The sequence below is a fragment of the Rhinatrema bivittatum genome, chromosome 1, assembly GCF_901001135.1.
Source record: "Rhinatrema bivittatum chromosome 1, aRhiBiv1.1, whole genome shotgun sequence".
NCBI lineage: Eukaryota > Metazoa > Chordata > Amphibia > Gymnophiona > Rhinatrematidae > Rhinatrema > Rhinatrema bivittatum.
The window spans coordinates 604,438,027-604,462,540 of NC_042615.1; positions in this window are offsets into that span (position 1 = coordinate 604,438,027).

Here is a 24,514-nt window from a genome sequence, read left to right on the forward strand (position 1 = left end):
CAAGACCATATAACTGCCTTTTTTCACCCTCTGAAAAAAGGAGCTGTGTGCTTTTGTACATGTACAACACAGCCTATGGACAAAAAAAAAAAAAAGCCTATGGATCCCCAAAAAAAAGGATATCACAACCTGCAAAAAATGTAGGAAAGCTGAAATTCCTTATATTAAGCAGCAGAGGGCAGCCAACTCAAGTACATGAATTAAAGATCTCCACATTATGGTTAGCAACGTGGAACTGACTGAACTGTTTCCTTTGTTTCCCTCAACATCAGGAATTAAATCATGCTCGCAGCAAACCGTGCACATGAAAGTAAAGGTTAAGTTCTATTTAGGGATTTGCCTTCATTCTGAAACAACATGAAAATATCAATAAAATTTATTCTTTCATTTTCAAAATGAAACGACAGAAAAAAAACAATTAATTTTTTTTTTATAAGCACACACTAAAATGAAATGAAGCCCCTTCCCTGAAATGAAATAACCTAATAACGAAATCAGTTTTCCCTGCATGTCTCTACTGCTGTTTATCACAGCCCTAATAACAGGATGCACCCAGCCACGGGAATAACGCTGAGCACGTGAACAGTTGCTAACTTCCAAGACAAGATCTGGCCTCTTTCTAAACTAAAGCATCGTTTAAAAAATTCCTGACACAGCTACTATGGTTTCCTTCTCTGAGATTTCCCCATCACCTGCCTTCTCCCTAGCAGTCTGTCCAAAGGATGTTAATAAGGAGGTTTATCCTCCCCATCCCTTCCCCATCTACCTTTTGTTTCTTTCTACCATCGGATCTTCACTTTCTTTCTATCCCATTGTGCATCTGATGCAAACTTCTCCTCTTATTCAAAGCCCTGTGCACTCCTCTGCTCCCATCACAGAAAAACATCTCTCCCCTTGTCCCTTCCCCGGGCAACCTCATCTCCTCTGCTTTCTACGAACTTTCCTTTGCTCCACCTGCCTTTTTTTTTTTTTATCTGTGGTGATCTCTCTCGCCTCCAAGCTTTCTCTCCCTTGCAAGCTTCCAATCCTACCTGAAGGCTAATTTTCTTAGGGAGGCACTTAATTAATCGCCCCTAAAGCTTTCTCCCTCTGCTCTCCATGTCTCTGCCTCATCTGGGTCACTTGCCTCCTTCTACTGGCCATTTCAATACCTTTTGTCCCTTGTGACCTATCCCCCTGGTCCTTGCCCAGCTGCTTGGGCAGGTTCTTATTTCACACAGCAGCACCCACCCATCCGTTCATCTCTTGGGTGCCACGCTTTCAACGCACTCCTCAAACGGAAACTGGACAAGGAAATACTCTCCACTGTATGCTAGTGTGGCTTGTTGGTTATGCAGTGCACTCATATATTTCATGTTCAGTGCTGTGCTCACTGCCACTGCTGAGTGTACAACACTAAAGAGGCAAGAATTTTCTGTTGACTAGTTCACGTGGGGATGGCAGAAGAGAATATATAGTGAACATTTCACAAGAACTATTGCTCCATGACGAAATTTCAACTGGGATTCAATTGTTTTCTTCTAGGAATTCTCCTTCTTTGTTAACATTTGCCGTGAAGCCCACATCTGACTCTCTTACAGATTTGACCTTTGGATGAACTCTGCAGAATCTGTGTTAAACAAAGCAGTTATTTATCTGGTCACTTTTCTTCTCCCAGCAAATACTGCTCAGCCATCCACTGGCTGGTGGATTTAGATGCCATTCAGACATAAACAACAATAAATCGTCCTGCTGGGATCCGAAGTGTATAATTTTCTTTCCTCTGAAAGTGGAAACTCCCTTTCTAAAGACAGGATAACTCTGTATTCTAAAACCCTTGCATTGCGAAATGAAGAGGTTATGGTGGCCAGAGCCAAAATAATCTTTTTCCGAAAGCAATTCAATGAGTCCATTATTATCCAGAGTCGCAAACAGGTTGTAAACTTAAGGACTGACATTTCCCTTCCAGGTGCTTTTATAGCCTTGGAGTGGAAAAGTTGTGCTGTAAACACATTCCCAGTAGCAAGAGAACTGACTGTTTTAGTTCCTTGCTGTTGCTTTCCTGGTTTGGTGCTGGTAGAATCTGATGCTGTTGCTCTAACATTTTAAGCCTGCAATATTCTTTATCGTTGTGGTATTTTTTCCGTACACAAACAGCTAAAAAAAATATTACTTGTGTAATTAGTAGTCTGGTATTCTGTCATAACCAGAAATTGTCCACAGCATGCTACGACATAACCTTAAAGGGTCACTGTCCAAGCCGATAAATGGGAATCAGTGGCAGAGCAAAGCCATCGAGAGCACGGTCTCAGTGCCTCTTAGTGGACCCTGCAATCTCTCTTAGTTTCCTTCCCTCTGTATCATCTCTTCCTTCCATCACATGTTCAATTCTCTCCTTCCAGTTCACTTTGATTCACCCCTCCAGCTTTGTGTTTCCTCCTTCTGCCCTCTCCATCTTTCTTTTCCCATCTCTCCCACTGTCCCCCTCCCCTGTCCTTTTTTTCCCGCAGCTTCCTCTTTAAATACCTCTCCCTTTCCTTCCCTCCACCCAGCGGCTTCCTCCAGTTCTACCCTCCATCACCATTTGCTTCTCCCTATCAGAGGCATCTTTAAAGACCTTAAAGGTGGGTGTCTCCCTCCACCAAGGCTGAAGGGTACATGACCAGGGATGTGCAGGGACCCCCACCCAACACCCAGGAGTGGGAGGGTTTCCACTGAAAATGCTACTGCTCTAGCCTTCTGCTTTCCAAGAGGAGAGCAGCACTTCTTCTTTCCTGCATCTGCCCCCTTTTCTGTAAGCCTCTCTCTGACGTATGAACAATATGGCCCCCATAGCCTTGTGGGACCTGCCAGCTCTACTCAGTTTGTATGCCAGAGGGAAGCCAGGTGAGGACGCAGGCACAGATGTGAGTTGCTGCTTTTCTTTTGCCAGTAGGTGGAAGGGGGAAAATGATCACATTGCTAGAGTCAGTCTTGATTCGTGATACTGACAAAGAGAACTGGAGTCCGGGCTGCATGAGCCCATGCCCAATGATGTCTGTCTATATTTGTCGCCTCATGTTTCATAGTAGAAATAAAATAAAAAAAAAAAAAAACAACTGCAAGCTGATAGTGAACAGGTGCCAAGTTGTATCAGTGGAGTAGGCAGAATGGATTTTTTGGGTGGCCACAAGGTTAATATGGGTGGGCTGTAGGCATGCAGGTCTGAGGCCTACTAGTTGTACACTTATTGATAAATAATGCCATATAGAAAGCCATTGTAGGCTGTTCTAAGTAGTCTGCAACAGCCGTTCTGTATCATGCGTGAAACTTTAAAACATTTTACCTCAATTATTTCAAGCACTTACCAGCATTAAAACTTCTTTATTAATCCTTATTAATTTGGCATTTATTGCAGTTTATAAATGCACAAGAATATCATGTAAAAAGCAAAGAGAACAAACATTAGATCCAATCAATCATGTAATAAAACAAAAATCAGTGTATTCTTTAATAAATTCTTTTTGCAGAAAGCCAGAGATCATCATAATTATAATAAAATAGCATTAAGCATCAGAAGAGGTACAGAGCAGAGCTAGGACAATTCACATGACAACCAACATGCAAAAAATATTCAAATTCTAGTGTCATTTCAGCAGAAAATATCCCCCCACTGCTAAACATTTTAAGGTAGAGTTTTAAAAAATTGCACACACGTCCATGTGTGCATGGTTCCCGGCACGCGCACATGGAGGTGCTGATTTTATAACATGTGCATGTCGGCACACGCATGTTATAAAATACGGGTCCTGTGCGCACATGCATGCTAGATTTTCCTGTCCGCGCACACATGTGCGGGCGGGTGGCCTGTTCCACGCGTGGGGAGGGATTTTAGAAAAATACACATGGCGACGTAATCAGGCCTGTCCCTAACCCTACCCTTCCTACCACTTCCCTGCTCCTCCCTGACCCCTAATCTAACCCTACCCTGCCCCATTTTTTTTTTTATTTTTATACTTACTGCTCCTCAGGAGCAGAAGTAAACTCCACGTGCCGGCCGGCTACTGGCGCACACTTCCCCGGGACAGCGGCTAATGACACTGTCCCAGCCCGACCCCACCCTGCCTCTCCCTGCCCAGACCACACTTTCATATGATCTACCATACACATAGCTCTCACACTTACATGCTCTCCTACAAATACAAGGTCTCACTCTCTCACACTGCCCACCTCCCCAGGCTCCTATTCTCACACCCAAATCCAGGCTCCCATTCTCACACACACAGATGCATTTCCAGAATCCCATTTTTATACACACACAGACACATCCCAGGTTTCCATTTTTATACACACACAGGCTGCACACCCAGGCTCCCATTCTTACCCATAGACAGATGCACATTCAGGTTCCCATCCTCACACATACACACACACCCAGGCTCCCATTCTTACATACACAAACACATACCCAGGCTCCCATTGTCATCCATACACAACCCAGGCTCCCATTCTCACCCATATGCACCCTCTCGAGCTACCATTCTCCCACACACACCTACTCAGGCTCCCATTCTTACTCATACACAACCACTGAGGCTTCCACCCCTACTCACCCCTACCCACCCACACAACCACTCAGGCTCCCATTCTCTCTCACACACACACACACACACCCAGACTCCCATTCTCACTCAAATACACACATGCTCAGGCTCCCAATCTCATACATACACCCCCCCACAGGCTCCCATGCTCACCCACCCACCCACACCCAGGTTCCCATCTCACCCCACACACACACCTAAGCTCCCATTCTCACTCACACACACACACACACATATATACCCAGGCTCCCATTCTCACCCACAAACACAAAGGGCCTTTTCTTTAGGCAAGATCACACCATTACTTCTGCCACTGCAGTAATAAGATCCCACAACAGCATTGCTGCTCCAGCTCCCTCCTTCGTTATCGCAGGGATGGGATCCCACAAAGGCATTGCTGCTCTGGCCAGTGGTGTACTATGATGGGGGCGAGGGGGGCGGTTCATCCCGAGTGACAAACGGGGGGAGAGGTACCATTGCCGCCAGCAGAAAGGTCCCGCATTTGTGCGAAATGAAATGCTGGTGGGATTCCCACTCCCCACCAGCAAAAATGTGTGTTTGTGTATCTGTGTGCATGAGGGGGTAAGAGTATAGAACAGTGAGTATGTGTGTGCCTGTGTGTGTGTATGAGAGGGTGCCTGTGTGTGTTTTTATAAGTGAGCCTATGTGTGTGTGTGTGTGTGTGTAAGTGAGAAAGAGAGATAGAGGAAACATGTCTGTGTGTGAGTGAAAGAGAAAGACACAAAGTAAGTATGTGTATGTGTGAGAGAGAGAGACACAAAGGAAGTATGTGTGTTTGTCTCTCACATACACACACACACATACACATGCTCCTTCTGTCTCACCAAGCATGTATGTGAGTGTGTGATAGAGAGGGAGCATACAGTGTGTGCGCATCAGTGTCCCCAGTCTTAGCATGACAGATATAAAAAGCTAAGATATGGAATCATTTTTAATTATTGGATGTTATTTGATGTGTCTGCTGTTTTGAAATATTTTATCGATGTTTAGGAAATTTTAAAATTATATATGGGGAGGTGCCGAAGGAAGTATCCTCCATGGATGCCCAATACTTTAGCATGCCGTTGGCTCTGGCCCTCTTCTTTGCCTCCACAGGGATGGGATCCCGTGACAGCATTATTCCAACAAGCTTCCAGTGTCAGACAGCCCTCATTGGGTGTACCTGGAGGTAGGCTTGGGTGTACCAGGAGGTAGGCTTGGGTGGGCCACGGCCCACCCAAGCCTACCTCCTGGATATGCCATTTAGTTGTATTAATCAGCAAGCAACACACAAGGTTAAAGTAATAGCAGAGACAAGAAGTAGAAAACAGTGAAATATAATGATCAGCTACAAAATGGCATCAATCTATAACTTAACATCTGTATCATCCCTTTCTACCAGTTTTACCCTTCCACGTCATCTGTCTCATCCTCCTAGTTCTCTTCTGCTGGCCACATAGGCCAATGTTGCACCTGCTCCTTCTGCCAATCGCATGGGCCAATACTGTCGCAGCTACTTCTGCCAGATGTGTGTGACAAAACCACCCCTGCATCTGCTTCCAGCTGCACAGCTGAACAGATTCCTCCACCTTCTTCAACCACATGCCAGCATTCCTTCTGTCTGCTCAGCAAGCCCAAGTAACTTCCCCTTCCAAGGCTCGCATGAGCCGCTTCAGCTGCACGCCTACAAGGCTAGCAGTAGCACCCAGAGTATTCTGATGTTTGCCTGGAGTCCTGGCAATTCCTTCCAGAGTCTCCAGGTTAAATCTGGAGAATTGCCAGATACGCTGATTCAATACAAAGCTGCACAAATCCACATCAAGGACTGGATTTTGCAGCCCTCATTACAGCTGTAGAATCACATGAGACTAGGACCTCTGGCAATAATATCCATAAAGAGACATCACTGCACAATGTAAATAAGTTACCTCTGTAAATTTTTACGCTACTATCCTTATTTCCTTCCTCTCCCAGTTCTACAACCTTGTTTTATTGTAACTTTTGCTTCCGTTGCACTTGTTAAAAGAACAGTTTTTGCACCCCCTGTTATATGTAAACCGGCATGATATGATCTTATCATGAATGCCGGTATAGAAAAACCTTAAATAAATAAATAAATAAATAAATAAATAAATTCCAACAATATTCTTAGAGATTAAACAAGTTTAATTACCTTAGGTCATCTATAGGTGAAATATCACACTGTTTACTATTGGCAGACATCTCAAACCCAGTTATACGAAAACATATTTTGTGCTGTGGTGAACAACAATGTTACATTGTAAACTATAGAAGTGCCGTATATAGAATAAAATAATTAATTAATTAGCAACTGAGTCTGTCTGGAAGGCTGCCAGTATAGTAAAATGTAGAAGTCCTAACAGAAACACAGGCACTCATATAGCTGGATCTGTCTGGTAGACTATGTGCTCCTTGGAGTAGTGGTGGGCACCATCCAGAAAAATTATAGAGACCTAGCAGCTGTGATGATGCTGGTGGCTGCTTGGATTATTGTGGGACCTTATGGTTGGAAATGGTAGGCAAGGGGTGTTGGATGTGAACAAAAGGAGAATTTGCATGCTCTACTACCCAGGAAGGTGTAGTACAATGAAGGAAGATTACAAATATTGTCTTGGATAACGAGTGATATCTTACAGATGGTCACGCTCTATGGCTAATGGCTGGGAAGTATCCCTAGCAATGTAGACAGAAATAAGTGGGCAGACCATTGGGGGGGGGGGGGGGGGGTTGCCAAAATATACTATGTTAATATGTTTCTTTGTACTTTTAATTTTTGAAAAACTCATTTCAGGTTTTGTTGTACTCTGAGGTTAGTATTTTGTAAGGCTAACAAACTAAAATTCTCAGTATATGCTCAGGCTAGGCCTTAATGCAAAAGACACAAAGAAGACTCATTAGTTACTGCCTTAGCTTGTCTAATAGTTTTAATCCTCTTACAGAAGGCAAATCTGATGGTTGGAGGATGAATATTTTGCAGGATAGTTATTGTCAGTTTGTTTCTTCAGCATCAAGTCTCTCTCAGGTTGATTTCAGTTGTGCCAAATATATATTTTATTTATTTATTTATTTATTTAAAGAATTTATATACCGGGGTTCCTGTATAGTATACATATCACCCCGGTTTACAAGGAACCATAACTATCGCTAAGGAACCGTAACTATCGCTTCATTTAGCGGTTTACATTGAACATTTAGCGGTTTACATTGAACATAATTAATTTGAGAAAACAGGAAAAGTATATAATATGGTTAAACAGTTAATAACTAAAAATGCAGGTTAATAAGCAAATAAGTAAGTAAATAACATTGAACTTGATATTTGCTTTTGTTTGGTGAATATCAGTGCAATGAAGCTGCTGGAATTTGTATGAAAATATTTTCATTTACTGTATGTGAATGGTCTACACTGGTCTACATCGAAATTGGTTCAACGGGTGTCAGTAGTCAAGCTTGTCAAATCCTCTCTTGGATCCATCTTCCTTCTAACTTTAGATAATGTCAGCAACAGCTGAACAACTTATTGGAAACCAAACATCTATGTCGCTGTATGCCAGTTTTTTGGATTTTGCTTTCCTTGTTGCTTCTTCCCCGTCTTTGGGTATATACAATAGTTTAACTTGATGCCTTTTTACTCTCTGTGTTTAAATTCGCATGGACAATATTGAAAGGAGTATTGATAAAGTTGGTAAAATGGCAATGACTGACATTTGTTTGTATATGTGGAACAACAAAGATAAATAAATAGAAGTAACAAAGATGTAACAAATCTGGCTGCTAGACAGCCCCTTGCCAGCAGGGGTCCTCATTGGGCCATGCGTGGACCCACTGCCTTGAAAGCTGCATGACGTAGGAAGGCCAGCCTTATAAGAACCTCCCTCACAGGATACTCCCTGCCTCAGTGTGGAGCCTCCTATCTGCCTTTGGTCTCTTGCCTGTACTTTTGCCTGTATAACCTTGCCATTCTTCTTTGTTCTTGTGTTTTTCCTGTATATCCTTGCTCTTGTTCAGTGCCTAGGTCCTCCTCTGTTTAGACCTTTCTAGCCTGTCTGCTGTGACATTGTTTTGTCTCTCTGCCTGTGCTCCTTGTCTTGTCCTTGCCTTGTTTTGGGCCTTTCTTGGCTGTGTATTTTCCATGTCTTCTTCTGTCCTGTCTAGGTCTCCCAGTGCCCTCCTGGTCCCTGTGGTCCCTAGTGGCCTTCCTGTCACCTGTGGGTCCCCCATTGGCCCTTCTGTTTTCTATGGACCTCAATGGCTTTCCTTTCTTCTGTGGGTCTCTCTGTTGCCCTTCTGTATCCTGTCTAGCTCTGCCGGTGGCCCAGCTCCTCTGTGTATCCCTTGTACTGTTCTCTGTTTCAGTCTTGCCCTATCTTTGTTCATTCATTGTCCTCCTTGCCTTGCCAGTGCACTCCTTGTTCCTGGGAGTACCCTGTGCACCACCCTCCAGAAGACCTGCCAGCCACCAGCAGAAGAAGGCCCAACCCAAAGTAAAGGTGGCTCGTCAGGTAGAAGATCTATACCAGTTCTGCCTGATCCTGACTCCTGCAGAAGACCACAAGCCTGATCTGCCTACTCTCGATGCCACTGGGGGACCCACAGGTGACAGGAAGGCCACTAGGACCCACAGGGAACAGGAGGGAACTGGAGGGAACTGGGAGACCTAGACAGGTCAGAAGAAGAAGACATGGAAAATATGCAACCAAGAAAAGCCCAAAACAAGGCAAGGCAAGACAAGGAGCACAGGCAGAGAGACAGGCAGAGGCCCAACCCAAAAGAAAGGTGGCTTGACAGGTAGAAGATCTATGCCAGTCCTGCCTGATCCTGACTCCTGCAGGAGTCTTACCACAAAGGCTGTCACACAGACACATACACATTTATATGCACACAGGCTCTTACACAGACAAACAAGCTCTCACACACACTCACACATACACATACAAATGCACAAAGGCTCTCACAAACACACATGGCCTCCTCTTCACTTCGGGCTGTAGTGGAATGAGCTTCACAATGGCCCCGTGGGCCTTCTGTTTTCTTCGGGCTGTGGTGGGATAAGCTCCATTATGGCCCCATTGGGTTTCCGTTCTCTTCAGGCTGTGGTGGGATAAGCTCCAACATGATCCCACTGGCCTTCCTGTTGGGGGGGGGGGGGGGGCGGGCGAAGCTGTGTGTGCACATGTGCAACTTAGAGGTAACACTGCCAACCTCTCCTCATTTTCTGCCACCAGCAGGTTGCTGCACTGTCTGGCAGCCTTGGCTTCTTTCTTCTTCTGGCACTGGCGATTTGGGCTCTGCCACAGTCTTTCCTGTGTGCCACCCTATGCAAATGCACAGTATGCACACCAAGTTGTGCCAGTCCTGGCTCCACCTTGCCTGTTGGAGGCCACTGGGTCCCAGTACATCAGAGTCTTCACTGGATGCTCCCCAGCAAAAAGGAAGAGTATTTCTGTAATGAGCCAATACAGTACACTCTCCTGTGCGCACGATACAGTAAATTAATTTATTTAAATTAGGGTCCACAGCAAAAAGAGGCGCTAGGGACATGCTAGTTGGATAGCCGACGCTCAATTTTGCCGGCATTGGTTCTCGAGCCCGCTGACAGCCACGGGTTCGGAAACCAGACGCCGGCAAAATTGAGCGTCCGGTTTTCGAGCCGCGAGCCCATTTTAAATTTTTTGTTTTTTTTATTTTTTACTTTTTTTTTAACTTTTGGGGCCTCCAACTTAATACCACCATGATATTAAGTCGGAGGGTGCACAGAACAGCAGTTTTTACTGCTTTGCAGTGCACTTCTCCGACGCTGGCAGAAATTAACGCCTACCTAATTAGGAATACCTAATAGGGCCATCAACATGCATTTGCATATTGCGGGCGCTATTATGTTTGGGGGGGTTGGACGCATGTTTTCGATGCGCTATTACCCCTTACTGAATAAGGGGTAAAGCTAGTGCGTCGAAAACGCGCGTCCAATCGCGGGTTAATAGTGCGCTCCGCCGGAGCACACTGCATTGTATAGGCCTGTTGGTGTGTTTGGACAGAGTCTCTGATAGCAACTCTCTGTAGTCTGGGAAGGACTTGGCACTCTGGTGTGTGCCTAGAGCTTTAAAAAGTTGAAGTGCCTATAACATTAGTGTGGAAATGGTCTCCCTAGATCCTCTCTCTAGTCATGTGCTGGATCTGCGGATATGCAGGATGGATAAACTACCTGTATTCCTGTACCCTATTTGGGTACAGGAATACAGGTAGCTGGGTCCCCAGGTCAAGCTTCCTTTGTTCCCCTCGGCACCTTCAGTAAGAATATAAATCATACCAGTCATGCTTCTGAAATTCCATTACATAATTTCCTTCTAACATCTCACTAATACACCACCATAATTCCCAATTGCAAGCTTAATTCTTAATAAAGTTTAAGTGCATAATTTCTTTGGTTGGAACATCCTTCATTTGATCCCTCCCTGTGTTAGCTACAGGTTTTTAGCATTTAACCTTCCCTAAATACACAGCCTTAGTTTTCAGATACAAGCAAATTTTAAACAAAAACCTCTAACATTCAGAATTATTAACTTAAGTAATACTGGTCTGATTGGCGTTGCTTTACATCAATATACTACTCAATGAGTATTAAGGTCTCAAAATAAAGAGATTTTGGTTGTTCCAAAATTACGGAGTGCATATTTGACATAAGTAAGAGATCATGTGATTTCCATAGCTGGACCTAAGCTCTGGAATTCACTACCTGAGATGTTGCGCATGATTAAAAGTGAGCTAAAAATATCTCTGTTTAAAAATGCATATGATCTTGCTTAAAGGTGAGAGAATGAGAAATGTATTGAACTAAGAATGATGAGAGATAATTTTGGAGTAGAAGCACGAAGCATAAATGTTAGGGGTGGGCATTCGTTTTCGCCGTATCCACGATCCGCAATGTATATATCACTTTTTGTTATATTCGTGGGGAGGCGAAATGCATCGCGACTCCCCACGAATATAACTTATCATCCGTTTAATACGTTGCGCGGTGCGCGCACTTTTCTTCGCATGCAAGCACTGCTAGCTAAGGCAGAGGGGATAGTGCATTTCACCTGCGATATCTGGACCGCCATGAATGCTGCACACTCTTACCTCTCCCTGACAGTACACTGGTGGGACTTGGCTGAGGCAGGGGCAGCCAGCAGCTCTATTACTGAACAAGTATCAGGGTGGAGGTGGGCTTTACTGTACACCCACCTGACGGACCAGGCCCATACTGCAGCCAATATTCTAGCATGCACCAGACAGATGCTGGAGGGTTGGCAACTACTTACTTATGTCCATATGTGGGCTTGACCTCTGTCCTCAAATGCTGTACCTGTCCGTTCAGGCCTTATGTCCCTACGTGGGATTGACCTCGATTGCTGTGCCTGTCAGTCCACGCCTTATGTTCCTATGTGGGCTTGACCTCTGTCCTCAACTGCTTTGCCTGTTCATCCAGGCCTTATGTTCCTACAAGTGTTTGACCTGGATTGCTTTGCCTGTTCACCAGGCTTTATGTCCCTATGTGGGATTGACCTCGATTGCTTTGCCTGTTCGTCCAGGCCTTATGTTCCTATGTGGGCTTGACCTCTGTCCTCAACTGCTTTGCCTGTTCATCCAGGCCTTATGTTCCTACAAGTGTTTGGTCTCGATTGCTGTGCTTGTCAGTCCAGGCTTTATGACCCTACGTGGGCTTCACCTCTGTCCTCGACTGCTTTGCCTGTTCGTCCAGGCCTTATGTCCCTACAAGTGTTTGACCTCGATTGCTTTGCCTGTTCATCCAGGCCTTATGACCCTACAAGGGTTTGACCTCGATTGCTGTGCCTGTCTGTCCAGGCCTTATGTCCTTAGGTGGGATTGACTCTGTCCTCGATTGCTGTGCATGTTTGTCCAGACCTTAGGTCCCTACAAGGGTTTGACCTCGATTGCTTTGCCTGTTCGTCAAGGCCTTATGTTCCTACAAGTGTTTGATCTCGATTGCTTTGCCTGTTCATCCAGGCTATATGTCCCTACAAGGGTTTGACCTCGATTGCTGTGCCTGTCTGTCCAGGCCTTATGTCCCTAGGTCGGATTGACTCTGTCCTCGATTGCTGTGCCTGTTCACCAGAATATGTCCCTATGTGGGATTGACCTCGATTGCTTTGCCTGTTCCTCCAGGCCTTATGTCCCTACAAGTGTTTGACCTCGATTGCTTTGCCTGTTCTTCCAGGCCTTATGTCCCTACAAGGGTTTGACCTCTGTCCTCGACTGCTGTACCTGTTTGTCCAGGCCTTATGTCCCTAGGTGGGATTGACTCTGTCCTCGACTGCTGTGCCTGTTCATCCAGGCCTTATGCTCCTATGTGGGATTGACCTTGATTGCTTTGCCTGTTCGTTCAGGCCTTATGTCTCTACAAGGGTTTGACCTCGATTGCTGTGCCTGTCTGTCTACGCCTTATGTCCCTAGGTGGGATTGACTCTGTCCTCGATTTCTGTGCCTGTTCGTCCAGGCCTTATGTCCTTACAAGTGTATGACCTTGATTGCTTTGCCTGTTTTTCCAAGCCTTATGTCCCTACAAGGGTTTGACCTCTGTCCTCGACTGCTGTACCTGATTGTCCAGGCCTTATGACCCTAGCTGGGATTGACTCTGTCCTCGATTGCTGTGCCTGTTCGTCCAGGCCTTATGTCACTACAAGTCTTTTGACCTCAATTGCTTTGCCTGTTCGTCCAGGCCTTATGTTACAAGTACATAAGAACATAAGAATTGCCATGCTGGGTCAGACCAAGGGCCCATAAAGCCCAGCATCCTGTTTCCAACAGAGGCTAAACCAGGCTACAAGAAGCTGGCAATTATCCAAACACTAAGAAGATCCCATGCTACTGATGCAATTAATAGCAGTGGCTATTCCCTAAGTAAACTTGATTAAAAGCAGTTAATGGACTTCTCCTCCAAGAACTTATCCAAACCTTTTTTGAACCCAGCTACACTAAATGCACTAACCACATCCTCAGGCAACAAATTCCAGAGCTTTATTGTGCGTTGAGTGAAAAAGAATTTTCTCCAATTAGTCTTAAATGTGCTACTTGCTAACTTCATGGAGTGCCCCCTAGTCCTTCTATTATTCGAAAGTGTAAATAACAGAGTCACATCTACTCGTTCAAGATCTCTCATGATCTTAAAGACCTCTATCATATCCCCCCTCAGCCATCTCTTCTCCAAGCTGAACATCCCTAACCTCTTCAGCCTTTCCACATAGGGGAGCTATTCCATCCCCTTTATCATTTTGGTTGCCCTTCTCTGTACCTTTTCCATCGCAACTATATCTTTTTTGAAATGCGGCGACCAGAATTGTACACAGTATTCAAGGTGCGGTGTCACCATGGAGTGATATAGAGGGATTATGACATTTTCCGTTTTATTAACCATTTCCTTCCTAATAATTCCTAACATTCTGTTTGCTTTTTTGACTGCTGCAGCACACTGAGCCGATGATTTTAAAGTATTATCCACTATGATGCCTAGATCTTTTTCCTGGGTGGTAGCTCCTAATATGGAACCTAACATCGTGTAACTAGTAACTACAGCAAGGGTTATTTTTCCCTATATGCCACACCTTGCACTTGTCCACATTAAATTTCATCTGCCATTTGGATGCCCAATCTTCCAGTCTTGCAAGGTCCTCCTGTAATATATCACAGTCTGCTTCTGATTTAACTACTCTGAATAATTTTGTATCATCCGCAAATTTGATAACGTCACTAGTCGTATTCCTTTCCAGATCATTTATATATATATTGAAAAGCACCGGTCCAAGTACAGATCCCTGAGGTACTCCACTGTTTACCTTTTTCCACTGAGAAAATTGACCATTTAATCCTACTCTCTGTTTCCTGTCTTTTTAACCAGTTTGTAATCCATGAAAGGACACCGCCTCCTATCCCATGACTTTTTAGCTTCCATAGAAGCCTCTCATGAGGGACTTTGTCAAACGCCTTTTCAAAATCCAAATACCCTACATCTACCAGTTTAGCTTTATCCACATGTTTATTAACCCCTTCAAAAAAATGAAGCAGATTTGTTAGGCAAGACTTCCCTTGGGTAAATCCGTTTTGACTGTGTTCCATTAAATCATCTCTTTCTATATGCTCTACAATTTTGATCTTGAGAATAGTTTCCACTATTTTTCCCGGCACTGAAGTTAGGCTCACTGGTCTATAGTTACCCGGATAGCCCCTGGAGCCTTTTTTAAATATTGGGGATATATTGGCCACCCTCCAGTCTTCAGGTACAATGGATGATTTTAATGATAGGTTACAAATTTTAACTAATAGATCAGAAATTTCATGTTTTAGTTCCTTCAGTACCCTAGGATGCATACCATCCAGTCCAGGTGATTTGCTACTCTTTAGTTTGTCAATCTGGCCTACTACATCTTCCAGGTTCACAGTGATTTCGTTCAGTTTGTCTGACTCATCACCCCTGAACTGGTATCTCCTCAACATCCTCATTAGTAAACACGGAAGCAAAGAATTCATTTCTGCAATGGCCTTATCTTCCTTAAGAGCCCCTTTAACCCCTCGGTCATCTAATGGTCCAACCGACTCCCTCACAGGTTTCTTGCTTTGGATATATTTACAAAAGTTTTTATTATGAGTTTTTGCCTCTATGGCCAACATTTCAAATTCTCTCTTCACCTGTCTTATCAATGTTTTACACTTAACTTGACAATGCTTATGTTTTATCCTATTTTCTTCAGATGGATCCTTCTTCCAATTTTTGAAGGATGACTTTTTGGCTAAAGTAGCCTCTTTCACCTCACATTTTAACCATGACGGTAATCGTTTTGCCTTCCTTCCACCTTTCTTAATGCATGGAATACATATGGACTGTGCCTCTAGGATTGTATTTTTAAACAATGTCCAAGCCTGTTGAACACGTTTAATCTTTGCAGCTGCACCTTTCAGTTTTTTTCTAACTATTTTCCTCATTTTATCAAAGTTTCCCTTTTGAAAGTTTAGTGTTAGAGCTGCAGATTTACTTATTGTCCCCCTTCCAGTTATTAGTTTAAATTTGATCATGTTATGATCACTGTTGCCAAGTGGCCCCACCACCATTACCTCTCTCACCAAATCCTGCGTTCCACTAAGAATTAAATCTAAAATTGCTCCTTCTCTTGTTGGTTCCTGAACCAATTGCTCCATGAAGCAATTATTTATTACATCCAGGAACTTTATATCTCTAGCAAGTCCTGATGTTACATTTACCCAGTCAATATTGGGGTAATTGACATCTCCCATTATTATTGCACTGCCAAATTGGTTTGCTTCCCTGATTTCTCTTAGCATTTCATCATCTGTCTGACCATTTTGTCCAGGTGGATGGTAGTATACTCCTATCACTATACTCTTACCCAACACACATGGGATTTCTACCCATATAGATTCTACTGAGCATTTAGTCTCTTGTATGATCTTTATCCTGTTGGATTCTATACTCTCCCGGACATAAAGTGCCACACCCCCGCCAAGTTGATCCTCCATATCATTGAGATATAATTTGTACCCTGATATAGCACTGTCCAATTGGTTATCCTCCTTCCACCAAGTTTCTGTGATGCCAATTATGTCAATCTCATCATTTGCTGCTATACACTCTAACTCTCCCATCTTACTTCTTAGACTTCTGGCATTGGCATACAGACATTTCAAAGTGTGGTTTTTGTTTGTTTTAACAACCTGCTTTTCAGTTGTTTGGGATAATTCAGAAATCATTAGCTTTGGTGATTTTTTACATATAGGCATATGGACTATGTTTGCTTTTAATGGAACCTCTCTGTTGGGATACACTAACTCTCTTGTTTCATTAGTATCCTTCAAGGATACATTTCTCCGAACCATGCACTGCTGAGTGACTGTCGGCTTTCCCCCTTGTTCTAGTTTAAAAGCTGCTCTATCTCCTTTTTGAAAGTTAGTGTCAGCAGCTTGGTTCCACTCTGGTTAAGGTGGAGCCCATCCTTTCGGAAAAGTCTCCCTTTTCCCCAAGAGTTTCCCCAGTTCCTTACAAAGTTGAATCCCTCTTCCCTGCACCATCGTCTCATCCACGCATTGAAAATCTGGAGCTCTGCCTGCCTCTGGGGACCTGCAGTTGGAACAGGAAGCATTTCAGAGAATGCCACCATGGAGGTTCTGGATTTCAGCTTCCTACCTAAAATCCTAAATTTGGCTTCCAGAACCTCTCTCCCATATTTTCCTATGTCCTTGGTGCACTGCCCTCATGTACCATGACAGCCAGCTCCTCCCCAGCACTGTCTATAATCCTATCTAGGTGACGTGTGAGGTCTGCCACCTTCGCACCAGGCAGGCAAGTTACCAGGCAGTCCTCACGTCCACCAGCCCCCCTGCTATCTACATTTCTAATAATCGAATCACCAACTATGATGGCCGGCCTAACCCTTCCCTCCTGGGCAGTAGCCCTGGGAGACTTGTCCTCGGTGCGAGAGGACAATACATCACCTGGAGAGCAGGCCCTTGCTACAGGATCACTTCCTGCTACACCAGGGTGATGTTCTCCTACTGGGAGACCTTTCTGATCCAAGGCAGCACTGGGGCTGCCAGAATGGATTTGGGACTTGGCTACTATGTCCCTGAAGGTCTCATCAATGTACCTCTCTGTCCCCTCAGCTCCTCCAAATCTGCTACTCTAGCCTCCAGAGATCGGACTCGTTCCCTGAGAGCCAGGAGCTCTTTGCACCAAGTGCACACATACAATCTCTCACCGGCGGGTAAAAAATCATATATGTGACACTCAATGCAAAAGACTGGAAAGCCCCCCTCTTGCTGCTGGACTGCTGCCTTCATCTTAGTTTTATTGAGTTCCTAGTTAAGTTTAGGATACTAAGGGGTAGATTTTATAAATTTACGCGCGCGCGTACTTTTGTTCGTGCACCAGGCGCGAACAAAATTACGCTGGATTTTATAAGATACGCGCGTAGCCGCGCGTATCTTATAAAATCCGGGGTCGGCACGCGCTGCCTGTTCCCTCCGAGGCCGCTCCAAAATCGGAGCGGCCTTGGAGGGAACTTTCCTTCCACCTCCCCTCACCTTCCCCTCCCTTCCGCTACCTAACCGATCCCCCTGGCCCTATCTAAAACCCCCCCCCCCCACCTTTATTGGCAGATTTACGTCTGCCGAAAGCAGGTGTAAATCTGCTGGCGCGCCATCACGCGACCCGGGGGCTGGTCCGGAGGCCTCGACCACGCACCCGGGCTGGCGTCACGCCCCCGACACGCCTCCCACCCCGCTCTGAAATTCGAGCCTCCCACCCGACACACCCCCTTTGCAAAGCCCCGGGACTTACGCGCGTCCCGGGGCTTGCGCGCGCCGCCGAGCCTATGCAAAATAGGCTCGGCGCGCGCAGGGGGGGTTTGGGATAGGTTTTCGGGGGTACGCGCATATCTTACGCACATACCCCTTTGAAAATCTACCCCTAAGGGAGTTGGAATGAGAGTAGTTTAAATTTACAGGTGAATTTACTAATTAATCAGCTAGTGTCCTACAAGGGGATGATTAAACTTTCAGTAAGGGCTGGTACAATAGTAATATTTAGATAAGACCCTGATTGATTTTTAATGAGAAAATGTTTCATGCCTAAAAATCAAGGGTTGAGTGGGTGGGAAAGACAGACACTAGAATTAACTATCTCTGGCTTGTTTATTACCTCAGACACATACAAACGCTTAAGAATATATCCCTTAATTTCACCTTTCACCAAACTTCTATAAGCCCAAAAATTTCTGAAAGCTATACTTACCAATTCTCTTTAACCACCGTTAAATTAATCTTTACTCAATTAATGGAAGGGTTTGAGATTCGCGCGCCGTTAGGCACTCACTTCCGGTCCTCCTCTACTGCAAAGGAATGCGGGGCCTCTGGAAGCTGGGGCTATGGACGTCAATCCCTGGATCGCTTGTGGTGATTTCTGGACTCCTCTCCCGAGGGATGCTGGGAGCAGTATGCAGTTGAGCCTTCCGGTCCTCCTCTACTGCAAAGGAATGCAGGGTCTCTGGAAGCTGGGGCTATGGACGTCAATCCCTGGATCACTTGCGGTGACTTTTGGACTCCTCTCCCGGGGGATGCTGGGAGCAGTATGCAGATGAGCCTTCCGGTCCTCCTCTACTGCTTCGATTGCTGTGCCTGTCTGTCCAGGCCTTATGTCCCTAGGTGGGATTGACTCTGTCCTCGATTGCTGTGCCTGTTTGTCCATGCCACCGGTAGCCCCTGTGACATAGTATGGGCAAAGGCTATCGACGCCATTTTGATTACTGGTAACCGATGGCCCAAGGGCAGGAGATCGCTCACAGACCCCTGCTGGACCACCAGGGACTTTTGGTCAGCTTGGGGGGCCTCCTGACCCCCCAAGTATTGCCAAAAGTCCCTGGGGATCCAGCGGGGGTCCGGGAGCGATCTCGTCATCGGCTGCCAGTAATCAAAATGGCGCCGATAGCCTTTGCTCATACTATGTCACAGGGGCTACCGGTGCCATTGGTCAGCCCCTGTCACATGGCAGAAGCACAAGATGGCACCGATGGCCATGTGACAGGGGTTGACCAATGGCACCGGTAGCCCCTGTGACATAGGTCAGAGGCTATCGGCGCCATTTTGAACGATGCAGGCACACTGGTCATGGAGGGACAAATCGCTTACAGGACCCCGCTGGACCACCAGGGATGTTAGTAAGTCTTGGGGAGGATCGGGATGGTGGGGGGGGGGGGGGTTGTATTATAGTTAATTGTAATGCTTGGGGTGGTTTTTAATTTAAAAAAATAAAATGTGCCCCTCCCCCTGTACAAATCCATTTAGGGGTTTGGGGCCCCCCATCCACGACGAATTTGGCAATTTCATTGAAATTGCCTAATTCATGATAAACGATTGCACATCTCTACTGTTTTGTTGTTCTGATGATTGCTTCCCAGAAGTTTCATCAAAATTGATAATAAAACCCCAATTCTGCAGCCAAAAATAGGCTGCAAATACTTCCCCCATTGACTTTAATGGGAACTGGAAAACGAATGCACGTATCAACGTATCGGGGCGCCATTGTACGAATGCAATGAATATGCCTCCTGACAAATACGTATCCCAAATGCAACAAATACTTTCTGGTTGCACATCCCTAATAAATGTGATGAAATGAGACAAATTTTTATTACTATGTATTCGTTGATGTTTTATTGTACTATTTTTATATATTTGAATAAATTGCTTAATTTGTATTATTTCATTTTATTTTATATATTTTAATTTTTGATATACTATTATGAATGTTATTTTGTAAACTGTTGTGACCTTGATATGGAATTACGGTACATAAAATATTTAAATAAATAGTTTACAATAAAATAAAATATTCCTTCCCCCAACAAAAACCCTTACCCAACAAGCACTGGTACATCACAATATTCCCCACCTACATTCCCATCTCTATCAACCCACCCTACCATCATTCAACAATTAATCTTTCTTTATCGACCACTTATTTAGCAGATCTTTCCCCAGTGCAAATCCACTCTAGCCCTTCTTCAGCCTTCTTCAAACACTTGTAAAAACAAGCAGGTTTCCACCTGTTTGTGAAATCATACATAATTAAAACTCCTTATGGGTTTCCAAAGGGATTGTATTTCACAGCTTAGGGCCAAAGGCTGCAAAGACACTCTCTGGCAAGTTTAGTAAATGGAAACCTTGGAACGTCCAATAAGGTTAACTGTGAGGACCTCAAGGCCTTCTGGAGCACATGCCAATGTAGCAACTCTGTTAAATAACCTGGGATTCCACAATGGAGACATCTGAAGATTACTATTTATTTATTTATTTATAAACTTGTATATACCGTTGTTTGGAACATGCCATCACAAAGGTTTACAATGATAAAAATAAACACAAGAGAAGTCATGAACTGTAAAACAATAAAATAAAGCTAAAAAATATCTAACAAATAAATTAAATGTCAAGTTATAAAATAAGACAATAAAACTTTTTTAAAGCATTATATGAATAAATACATAAAATAGAAAAATAAGAAATATACTAAATATTAAATATAAGCCTGCAGAAATCATAAAAACCTTATAAATAACTACTAAGATAAAAATAAAATCTAAATAAATGGTTAAATTTAAAATGGTCACTTTAAAATGTACTCTTTGCTCCATTGGGGACAAATAACAATCTCTCCCTCAAGACATTTTCTTTATTAAATTAATTTTGTTTCATTTCTCTTATTTTCTGTTACAATTATTTACCAATTAAATATACAAATCATCTTATCTATACATCAGATCAGAAGATAATGAGGCTGTTTGTCTTTATTTATTTGTCTCAATTTTTCCATAGACAAAAATACATGCTCAATATCTTGAAACCATACTTGCATGGATGGCTTCAGTGGGGAGTTCCAATAATTAGTCACAACTCATGTTGCTACTATAAGCAAGTGTGAAATGGAAAAGATCTGTTTTGAAACTGAAAATCAGGCCTCCTAAAAATATGACCATGGGATACAATGTAAGAATAATTTTAGTAATATAAATTCATGAATACATCACTTTTCAAAAGATTGAAAGGTCAGGCATGCCTACTAAATGGGCAAGAATGTTTTATCCTCTCTATATTTATAGCATGCCTGCAAAGATACAGACTGTCATTCCATAATCTACAGTAGTCTGGAATAATATACCATCTGTATAAGATCTTATGTTCTGTAGCCTTGACTCTGGCACTTATAGAATTATCTTTAGACATTCTGAGTAATTTATTGTCTTTTACAATAATATAACGTATATACGAGGGTAAGTCAGAAAGTCAGTCACAAACATACATGGGATTAATATTCATGAAATGTATTTAAATGCAAAAGATGAATTATTTACTGTGAAATATACAGGGGCGGATTTTAAGAGCCCTGCTCGCCTAAATCCGCCTAAATCCGGGCGGATTTAGGCAAGCAGGGCCCTGCGCGCCGGTGCGCCTATTTTACATAGGCCTACCGGCGCGCGCAGAGCCCCGGGACTCGCATAAGTCCCGGGGTTTTCTGAGGGGGGCGTGTCGGGGGGTGGGCCTGATCCGTGCGGCGTTTTCGGGGCGTGTCGGGAGCGTTTCGGGGGCGGGCCAGGGGGCGTGGTTACGGCCCGGGGTGGTCCGGGGGCGTGGCCGTGCCCTCCGGACCCGCCCCCAGGTTGCGTCCTGGCGCGCGGGGATTTACGTCTCCCTCCGGGAGGCGAAAATCCCCCGACAAAGGTAAGGGGGGGGTTTAGACAGGGCCGGGCGGGTGGGTTAGGTAGGGGAAGGGAGGGGAAGGTGAGGGGAGGGCAAAAGAAAGTTCCCTCCGAGGCCGCTCCGATTTCGGAGCGGCCTCGGAGGGAACGGGGATAGGCTGCGCGGCTCGGCGCGCGCCGGCTATACGGAATCGATAGCCTTGCGCGCGCCGATCCAGGATTTTAGCGGATATGCGCGGCTACGCGCGTATCTACTAAAATCCCGCGTACTTTTGCTTGCGCCTGATGCGCCAGCAAAAGTACGCCAAATCGCACGGTTTGAAAATCTACCCCACAGAATATAGTCACAAATAGTTTTTCTGGAAAAACCAACTACTTTTCAACGTAATCACCGCAAACATTTATACATTTGTCCCAGCGTTTGAAAAGTCCGTCAAAACCTTCTGCGTAAAAGTCTTTTGGCTAGCATCGTAACCAGCGCTTCACCTCTTGTTCCACTTCTTCATCGCTGGTGAAATGTTTACCACCGAGATGGCTTTTCAGTTTGCCAAACAAGTGAAAATCGCTGGGTGCCAAATCCGGACTGTATGGTGGATGTTCAAGAACTTCCCAGTGCAGGTTCGCAATTGTCTGACGAGTCTCATTTGAAGTGTGTGGTCTGGCATTATCGTGAAGAATCAGCACTCCTCTTTTTTCCAGATCTGGGCATTTTCTACGAATAGCTCCTTTAAGCTTTAATAGAGTAGCACAGTAGGAAGCCAAATTAACATATTCACCACGCTTCTGAAACCTGGTTAAGAGTATCCCATCTCGGTCCCAAAACACAGTCAACATCACTTTTCCTGCAGAAGGCACAAGCTTGAACTTTCTCGGTGTCGGTGATAGTGGATCCTCCCACTGAATGGAATCGCGTTTCGCTTCTGGTTGATAGTGGTGCACCCACGATTCGTCACCAGTAACAATATGTGCCATCATTGATTCACCTTCATTTGCATAACAGCAGAGATTTTCCAAACAGACACCCATCTGGTTGTTCTTATTGTCTTCGGTCAGCTGTTTGGGAACCCATCTTGCACAGACTTTGCGAAAGTTCAATGCATCGTGCACTAAGGAATATGCTAATCCGTGAGAACACCCAATTTCTTTGGCAACTTCGTCAATTGTTACCCTCCGGTTAGCGCGAACCATCTCTTCAACCTGCTTCACAGTTGCCTCTGTCGCAATCTCTACAGGTCGACCAGGTCTGGTTTCATTGTTCACGTTGGCATGTCCTTGTGCAAATTTATCGGTCCAGTTATAAATTGCTTTACGCGAGAGACATTTCTCTCCATATACTGGATACATTTCTTTATGAATGTCTTTTGCCACTAAGCCCTTAGCCCATAAAAATCGGACAACAGCACGTTGTTCTTCAACCGTACAATCTGTCAACACGGCAGCCATTTTCCTTGTGTACACAGCCCCTGCGCATGCACAGTTTAAATAACTATTTATGTACATAAGCACTTCTAAGGTGCTGCCACCTATGGAATATGACAACATTACAGATATATGTTTTATTACCTTAGTAGAGAGATTTGTGACTTACTTACTGACTTACCCTCATAGAATTGCATCTTGTTATCATGGTGAAACCACCCCACCCCCTCACACTAGTACTGTGAGTCATAGGTGCCAGCTCTATGGGTGTATTAGCACTCCCAATACTGAGTAATCTTCACTGTGTCCAGAGAGGGGTAATATGTGTTGAATTTAGCATCCCCAATCATTTTGAAAAGTTGGTGGCTATGCTGTGAGTTTTCTTCTGCCTGGCTCACTCAGTTCATTTTTGTTAAATTAGCCTTTAAGCTGCAAGTTTTGTTTGCTGTGATCAGTGGGAAACTGTGGGCTACACCCAAAAGGGTGATGGCAGGCAGGGGAAGCAGTCGAATGGAACCTGACACAGACATATCTGGTTACATATTTAATGTATGTTAGAAAACAAGTTAGCTATTCTTCTTCATTTTCATATGGGAACTGGGGATCCAGAGCCTTGTTGTTAGATCACATTTCAGTTTATCCTTTTTCTCAAAATTCACTCAATGCTTTTCATCCTTGGGAGACGTGGGCCAGTCTTGTGGTGACAGGAACCAGATCCCCTCGGATGTCTTCATATAATTCCAGGATTGCCCAAGAGCTGAGACGATACCTGCTAACCACAAAATCCTCAGGCATGCCCAGCAAGGATGTTTGTGGAGGAAAGATACACTCCCTGTATCTCCCGGGCTGGGGCCGGCCACTGGGCTGGGGCCTGAGCCCACGACAACGGACCCTCTGCCTGCACTTCTGGTACTTCCCTCGGATGTCTTAGAAGTGGCCTTGCCTGTTGTTCAGGTTGTTCTTCTTCCACGTGCTGTCATCTGAGGCAAGCCTGGCGAGGCATAAAGTAAGCATGTACAAGTACACTTGACAGTGAAAAAATAGAGGTCGATCTTTAAAAAGTATGTGCAGAGGAACGGACTGTTTCCCCAGCCCAGCCCCGGAACACGCTTGCTCAGGAGGAGGAGCCCGCCAGCTTTAAAATCTGCTTGGAGCGGTGCAGCAGGGAGGAACGGACTGTTTCCCCAGCCCAGCCCCGGAACACGCTTGCTCAGGAGGAGGAGCCCGCCAGCTTTAAAATCTGCTTGGAGCGGT